Below are 7,804 nucleotides of genomic sequence, written 5' to 3'. Positions count from 1 at the left end.
AACCCTCCACCCCCCCACACACCCTTTTTCTTTTGAAGTCAGTCACCAATTTGTGATCTTGTGTTTGATTTTGGAGTCACAGTCCCTTTGTGTCGCTCTGCTTCCTGCGAGCTTCGCTCAGATTACCCTTCCTTCCAGAGGGCTGTCACTGAAGTGCTATTTAAAGAGGCGTGCAGAAGAGCAAGGCTTGTTTACAGCGCCTTCAAACTACAGGCTGTCTAGAAACAGGAAGTACCATCACCTCAAAGGACAGCAGCCAACACGCAGCCACTTCCTCCTCCTCCTCCTCCTCCTCCTCCTCCTCCTTGTGACTGAGCAGTGGCTCCAGTAAAAACAACCCTGGAGCTTATCAGAGAATTATTCGCCCCTCCCCGCCGCCCCTCCTGAATGGTGCACACACACAGCAGGCTTTTCAGCCCTCCACCATGTCCTATGTGGCTTTCTCCTTTTCTCCCATGCCCACAGACCTCCTCTCTTTCCAACTGTCACCTCTTTGCCAGGACAGCATGCCTGAGTAGCTGCCTGGAGATGAAGGAGCTAATTAATTTGATTTAGCCATACCCTCTCTCTTTCTCTCTGCCTCTCTCTCTCTCTCTCTCTCTCTCTCTCTCTCTCTCTCTCTCTCTCGCTCTCTGTCAGTGGAAAAACCAGCCGGCCGCCCTCCTCCACACCGTATCAACCAGTCCCCTCCCAGATAATTTTCCACCTATCCTTTCTAGTCTCCTTTGGCAACATCCGCTCTCTAAACCTTCCCGTCCCTATTCCCCTCCGCTTGTTTTCCTTCCTGTTACACAACCACATTTTGCCAGCGGGTTGCTGCCAGCCAGACTGCTTCACTCCCCCACACCCAGGGGCGCAGCTATGTACTATCTCAGGTGTATGCTCACATTATAACACCACGCATACCCCCTGTAGGGATTCAACGTTCGGGTGAATAAATCTCACTTAGTCATGGATTCATAAGAAGAAAAATCTTGTAATACCACATGCTATTATACACTGATAATATCATTTACACATGCACAAACAGCTGTGAAGTACAGAAAATGGCGACAAAAATATATATATTATTTTTGCCCATTGCTTTGGCGCCCCCTCTGGCGGCGCCCGTATGACGCCCGCACCCGTCTAAATCCTGCTTTTCATACATTTGTGTCTCCATTACCAGGGGTAATGGAGAGGACACGCTCGCAGTAGTTCACCGGCTCAGGCGACCTGAACGCGGGCATGTGAGCCTCCGGTGGATGAAACCTCCCGTGTGTCACTTGATACGTCGACGGATCCGCCTACCGCGTTATAATCAGGCAAGTCTAGAATAGCTGTGTAACGGTCTAACAGCACTTATCAGGTGACTGGATGAAACCCTTTCCGTGCCTCCAGCAGGCCTTTCTGATCCACTCGGACCGGTTTTAAGCGTAAATGTTTCCGTCCTTCACTGTTTCTCTACAGGGTTCAACCAGCTAAACCCCTAGCATTTTTTTTTGTGAGGCTTGTGATTCTCTGACGCCTTAAAAACTTAAAACACCCTCTGTTAATTATCTCAAGATAATTTATGCTTTCATACTCCATTTTATTGCTCTTTAACCCAAAGATGGAACATTGTTGCTATCTTAAGGAATATAACCATAAAACAGAGGCTGTTTGTATATCTATAAAAGGTAAAATGTGATCTCATGCAGTAGTTTAGGAAATGAATGATGAGATAATTATTGAAGTAAACCTTGTGAACTAATGAAAATAACTCACAAATGTTTGAAAATTGCAACTTTTGAGAGGAAAAACATCCCGATAAACATCTTCAACAAAATCTCAGATGCTGCTATAATTGGTACACCTAATAAAAATCAATGTAATAAATGTAACATGAAGCATTTTTGTATTTTATGCTTTTTTTTTTAAATTTCAGAACATTTAACCACTAACCCACAAGTTTTTCTTTCTCCGTGGTACAAACATAGGAAGACACAGAGGGCTGTTGCTCTCAGCCACATGCCACAGGCTGGATGAGGGCCCAGTTTTATATTAATTATGCCGCCGTGCGGTGTGAGGAGGATGGGTGGCGAATGAAACATCAGAAAAACACACTGCTGGAAACTCGCAAACGTACACTTTTGAAGTTTTCCCAGCTCTTCTGGGCTTCAAACATGTCAAAAGTGTGCAGGAAATCACAAGCTCTTTGAAGCGGCGGGGCATTTTAAATAAAAAATGGACGAACTCTGGCAGAAAACTGAAAACGAGTTGTCATCAGTCTCTCAGCAGAATAATCTACTGCCAAATCAACTCTGCCGACTCCAGTCCCAGAGAGCTGCAGCCCTGCAACTTTGAGACCCGTCCCCCCCGCTCCAACACGGCTGAATCAATAATTTGAATTACCTCTTCAAGTTTGGCAAAGGCCTGGTAATGGGCCATATATTTGATATAAATGTGTTGGAGTAAGGATGCATCAGAAAGCTGCAGGACAGCAGATCTGGAGACCTCTGATATAGAGAGACGGTGCAAAAAAAAAAAAAGGTCAAAGGTCACGCTTTCTGTTTACTCCAGCTTTGTGAATTGTCAGAGTTGAAAACCACCTAGCGTCGTTCTGGCAAAATGACATTAAACTAAGTATTATCAGCAGGGATGCCAGTAATTGTTCTCTGAATTGTGCTCCGCTGGTAATTAAGTCAAAAACAATTGTTTTGTTTTTTTAAAGTGGGATTTTTCCCTTGAGTAAATGTACTGAAGTTAAATGTTGGATTTTGTCTCAGTGTGATAACATACGACTGCAATAAACTTCGAAATAATTCCTATATATCTCTATAAAGAGGTGATACTACATTCAGATGGGAAAAAAAAATATCCTCAAGATGAACCATTAGCGGCTGCACAGTGGCGCAGTTGGTAGAGCTGTTGCCTTGCAGCAAGAAGGTTCTGGGTTCAATTCCCGGCCGGGGGTCTTTCTGCATGGAGTTTGCATGTTCTCCCTGTGCATGCGTGGGTTTTCTCCGGGTACTCTGGTTTCCTCCCACAGTCCAAAAACATGACTGTCAGGTTGATTGGCCTCTCCAAATTGCCCCTAGGTGTGAGTGTGTGTGTGCATGGTTGTGTGTCCTGTGTGTCTCTGTGTTGCCCTGCGACAGACTGGCGACCTGTCCAGGGTGAACCCTGCCTCTCGCCCGAAACGTTAGCTGGAGATGGGCACCAGCACCCCTCCCGACCCCACTGAGGGACAAGGGTGCAAGAAAATGGATGGATGAACCATTAGCGATTTGCTGACCTTTAAGGATGAAATCTTAATGAACGTTAAGTAATTAATCTGCTTCTGCTGCTGCGTTCTGTAACATAAAACGTTGACGTCTCTCCTGAGCTCCAAAAACCAGCCGGTAGCTCATGAGTCCTCATGAGTCCATGAGTTAAGCTCGAGTCCTTCCTGGTGGAGCTGTTGCACAGATTTTCTGGTTATGTTGCTGCCCTGCTTCTGTAAACAGAGAAGTATTAGCAGAAGGCATGCTGCAGCACGCTCGCCTCTCTCCCTCTGTCTGCCGAGGCCCGGGTGCTCAAGACGCCGCCTCTGTGTCTCTAAGACAATGCCGTGGGATTGAACAGCACTTTATCTCAGTTCATGTGAAACCAAAAAGTAAACAAGCCCGGTGCCATTTCTGCAGCGGCAGAAAATAGCCTCGGTTTCATCATTGCTTTTCTTTTTTCTTTTTTTTTTTTTTTTTTCTGTGCTCGTGTTTCTCCTTGCAGAGGCAGAGTTGGCTGCTTCGCAAAGCCGCAGCTTCCTCTTAGAGAAGTGACATCTGAACTCCCCGACTTTGATCTCGGGCTCAGTCAGCTGGAGAGCAGGTTAGTCATCCTTCTGCGACTGGGAATGTTTACTAACATTTTTAACGTGCCTCCGGATTTCTTCGCCATATCCATGAAAGGAGAAGCACAGCCTCCAGCTTCAACCGAATGGTTGAAGTTGGAGGAAATGCACAAATGTGCGGCAAACGCACGCAGTGTTTCCGACTGTGTTGCAGCTGCTGTGAGCACTGCAGCTGTTTCACATTAATTTAAGCGTCAGGTTGAAGGCCTGACATTAAAAAAAACAACAAAAAAAACACATGCAAAACACAGAGTTGTCGATCACACTGCAACAAAAACAGTCAAAATGCAAGTATGACTGTGCATTTTGGGAACCGACTGAGACTGTAGGCCTTAACTTTCTCATTTAAAGCGAGACATCTGACTCATGCAGCTGTTTTACTGGAAGCAGGAAGTCTTAATTTGCAGGTCAGTGGAGGCCATATTTCTGGCCTGAATCATAGCGTTGCTGAATATCAACAACACAGAAATAAAAATCCTTCTTTAGATGCAGCTCCGTCAGATGTAAAACATCCACAGAGATTTTCACTCAGTTTTTAATAACCACAGTTATGTAAATTGCATTATAGCGATGCATGCAAATACGGTGCATGTATCTTTATACTATTAAAAGTGAATCTTGGTTAGGCCTCAAACAGCATGTCAGCCTCTGTATCTGCACATCTCACAATTTCTGCGTGCTTTTTTTTTTTTGTTGTTGTTTTTGCTATCGATATTTTTATTTTTAATATTTTTTATTCATCAAAAGCAATAATTCAAAGTCATTTTGTAAAAAAGAAACGTTCTCTTTTAGCACTTTTAACCACTCATTTTATTCTGTGGCAAGTTTATTTTCCCCCCCCTCTCCTACCTCACTCTTTTTTAATAATAAAAAAATATTTTAGCAATTTTATCCATCAAACAGCTGACATAAATACAAGGCAGTGGCAAATTATACCTTCACAGAACGTTTTAGCTGCTTGTAGCATTTCTAAAAGTTTATTTTCTTTTACAGTTAAAGCTTAATCTTTTCCCCTTCTACCTCAATGTTTAGTGGCAGGTGGACATTGTCCTCACCAGCCTTACTTGACACTGATTAGTTGCTTTACACCTTGTAAGTATTATTTAACTTTAAATATTGTATCCAAGTAGCTATTTTCCTGTTGTCTCTTACTGCCTTGTGAGAATAAATGCACCTTTACCTTAGATCTATGAAACACCTTGATGGTTCATCGTCGGTGATTAACCCGGGTCTTAAATCATCACCTAGGCGACCAGTTATCAGTCCCAGGCCTGTCTAAGCACCATCTTCCCTTCTCGATCCACAGCTGTCTTGGGGCTTTTATAGCAGCTTCACTGATGTTTCTGTTGGCTCTAATTTCTACCAACCCTAAACGGACGGTGCTCAGATTGCCCTGAAATAACCCCTGCAGGCCTCCTCAGTTTGCTCACAGCGGGCCTGCCAGCCGCTCTTCCTCTACGTCTCAACTTCAGATATTTGTCCTTCTGACGTTCGTGGGGCTCCCACATCCGATCTTCCCGGGGGGACTGGAAGCTCCAGCAGCATGCTTGCTTCGCGGACTCTGATGTGAAGGCCGAATCTGGCCTGATTGACGTCTTTGCTGTGCGCTCTGGAAACTTTATCTGCCTTCCAAGATCTTCTCTTAACTCTCAGTCATGGGCTGTGGTTAGCAGCTGAAAGGTCGAGGTTTGAACTTCCCCTGCTCTGATGATGCTCTGCCTTACTGGGAACTTGTGTTTCCTCTGCTGGATTCCGGTACAAATGGCATCAGCTGCTGCCTTCTGTGTCACTTCCCCGGGCTTTAAGGCGGCAGCTTTTGCTCTAGTGAGCATCACCCTGGGCCCAGTGGAGACGCTGGTGATTCTGCATCATGCACACCGACTTGATCAGAAACTTGAGTCTTGCTGGCTCTGACTTTCAAAGCTCTGCCCTCTGCCCAAGTTATCCTCCGAATGGTTGCATACCAGTTAATCCAGCCGGCTTGCTAATGTCTGGTCATAACCCTGCTGAGCCGCCCCTTCTTCGTCTCCACCCAGATCTGCGCCTGGACCATTTGATGCTTCCGCGTTCTGGCGACTTTCAGCTCGTCTGCGAGTCCTGGGGAAGGAAACCGCAGTTTCACTCATATTTATTTTTACAGGAATTTCAAACGTTACCGAATTTCTGGGGTTACCAAAATGGTGTCACGGTTTGTTTAGGTATAATTTAAAAAAAATTATTTTCCACTGATTTGATGTTTAGTTAATTAGCTAGTTTTTAGGGACTTTGGTTCTGTATTTATATAAATATATATTTTAAAGGATTTTAAATTTTTTTATAAGGAATAGCAAACATAAATTTGATAATAATAGCCTTAGATTTTAAATTTATTGAACTGTGATTTTTAAAAAAAATCTAATTATAGGACAGTTCCATTAAAAAAATGTCTGAGTACTTTACAAAGTCAACGATTTGCATTCAAAACTTCATTCTTAACCTCCTAATTCCATTTTAGCTAGACGTTACTTATGTAACAATCAGTTACATATAGGTGACACCATCAGAGAGGATTCAAAGTATCTTTAATATTAAAGAGGCATAAATTGATGCATGCTGTCCAGTTTTACTGTCCAGTTTTACAGCTAAATCAACACCATCATCTGTCCCAGTGAACGCAGAACTCAGCCAGAGATGTCGTTCTGAGAAACCATTACAGAAGAGCCTCAGTCTGGTAAAGTTTAAACTCAGAGTCCTGATAGGTTGCAATTTGTCCGGCTGTCGTAATCAAAGTAATTCTACTTGATGAGAAGTTTAGAAAGGTGAGGTAAAACAGAAAAAACAAACCGTCTCTCTAAATGACACGGCTCAGGCTGACGTCCACCTACTGCTGCCATGTGCCCTGCAGGAGAGAGTCACAGTGTGAATCACGCTGGAAAACTGGCATTTCTTTGTGTCTGTCTTTGTATGTAAAATACGTTAAACTGCGTATTGTTGTTTTTATTTAGGACCGTATGAATTCAAGATCATTTAGAGTGTGAAACGAAAGTAAAATAATTAGCTGGAATGTTTGAACGTCCAGTCGTTGTTGATATCCGCTCATCCAGGCTCGTTCTTGGAGATCAAAAATATTTTATTGAACCCAGAGGAATGTTGAATGACAATGTAATTTATATTATCGAACGTTCTCCTGTAGCAGTCAGTGTTACGATGGTGATGAACGCTCCTCTGACTGAAGACTCTCTTGTCTTCTCTGCGATGTTACTCCTGCTTTGCAGAATAACCTCCAAAGGTTCCAGAGAAAATCCGCAGATCAGAACCAGATGTCTGGGGGTGGAAAAAAATAAAATCAGTTTTTTGAGCTTTTATGTAATTTACTTTTTCCTCCTCGTTTCTGAGCTGGTAGATGATGCCAAACAAACAAAAACCCAGTCGGAAAAGTTGTTTTAATGGCACAATGGAGCTGGGATCGTTTGTGTGCCTCTGTGGGAAGTCGTGCTGGTCCGTTAAAACCGACCCGCGACTCATTTAAAGTCAGTTTTTTGTCTCAAAGGAAACCATTTAAATAAGTCTTGATGTGATAATTGCTCAGAATTTGTACCAAGATGGCTTCCTTAGTTGTTACATCTTTGCATATTCAGTCGTCTCGCTTTATAGCGCAGCATGAAAAGCTGCGATCACGTTCGACCGAACAGCCATGAATAGGCATAGATGGACGATGGGGGTGTCTCTGAATACGAAGCTGGCGACCGGCTGCGGCCGCAGAACAATGCTGGGACACATGCATGGACTGAGCGCCTGGCTTGCTCCACCACACACATACACACGCGCACACACACATTGTTTTTGCCAACGGGCAGTTTGCGTCACACACAGAAGGGCTCTCTCCGCTTTGTCTTTTCTTAATTTCACATCCAGTTTTCATGTTCTCTCTCTCTCTCTCTCTCTCTCTCTCTCTCTCTCTCTCTCTCTCTCTCT

The 7,804-nt window shown here is 43.8% G+C and overlaps 1 protein-coding gene and 1 long non-coding RNA gene across 2 annotated transcripts in view; one reads left to right on the top strand and one right to left on the bottom strand.

Moving 5' to 3' along the window:
• The first annotated feature begins 3,804 nt into the window (after positions 1-3,804).
• zbtb4 (zinc finger and BTB domain containing 4) overlaps positions 3,805-7,804 on the top strand; it is a 29,149-nt gene continuing 25,149 nt past the window's right edge. The window contains exon 1 of the mRNA XM_017310515.1: positions 3,805-3,828. The gene's annotated coding sequence lies outside the window, so the exon portion shown is untranslated. The remainder of the gene's footprint in view (positions 3,829-7,804) is intronic.
• Positions 4,643-7,761, bottom strand: LOC108167218 (uncharacterized). Its single transcript, XR_001777584.1, has 2 exons — positions 6,674-7,761; positions 4,643-5,947 (listed from the first exon to the last, which is right to left on the bottom strand). It is a non-coding gene; the product is annotated as an uncharacterized LOC108167218 (long non-coding RNA).

Source organism: Poecilia reticulata, linkage group LG18 (assembly GCF_000633615.1).
Source record: "Poecilia reticulata strain Guanapo linkage group LG18, Guppy_female_1.0+MT, whole genome shotgun sequence".
NCBI classification, from domain to species: Eukaryota; Metazoa; Chordata; class Actinopteri; order Cyprinodontiformes; family Poeciliidae; genus Poecilia; species Poecilia reticulata.
This window is presented reverse-complemented; position numbering and strand designations above follow the sequence as displayed.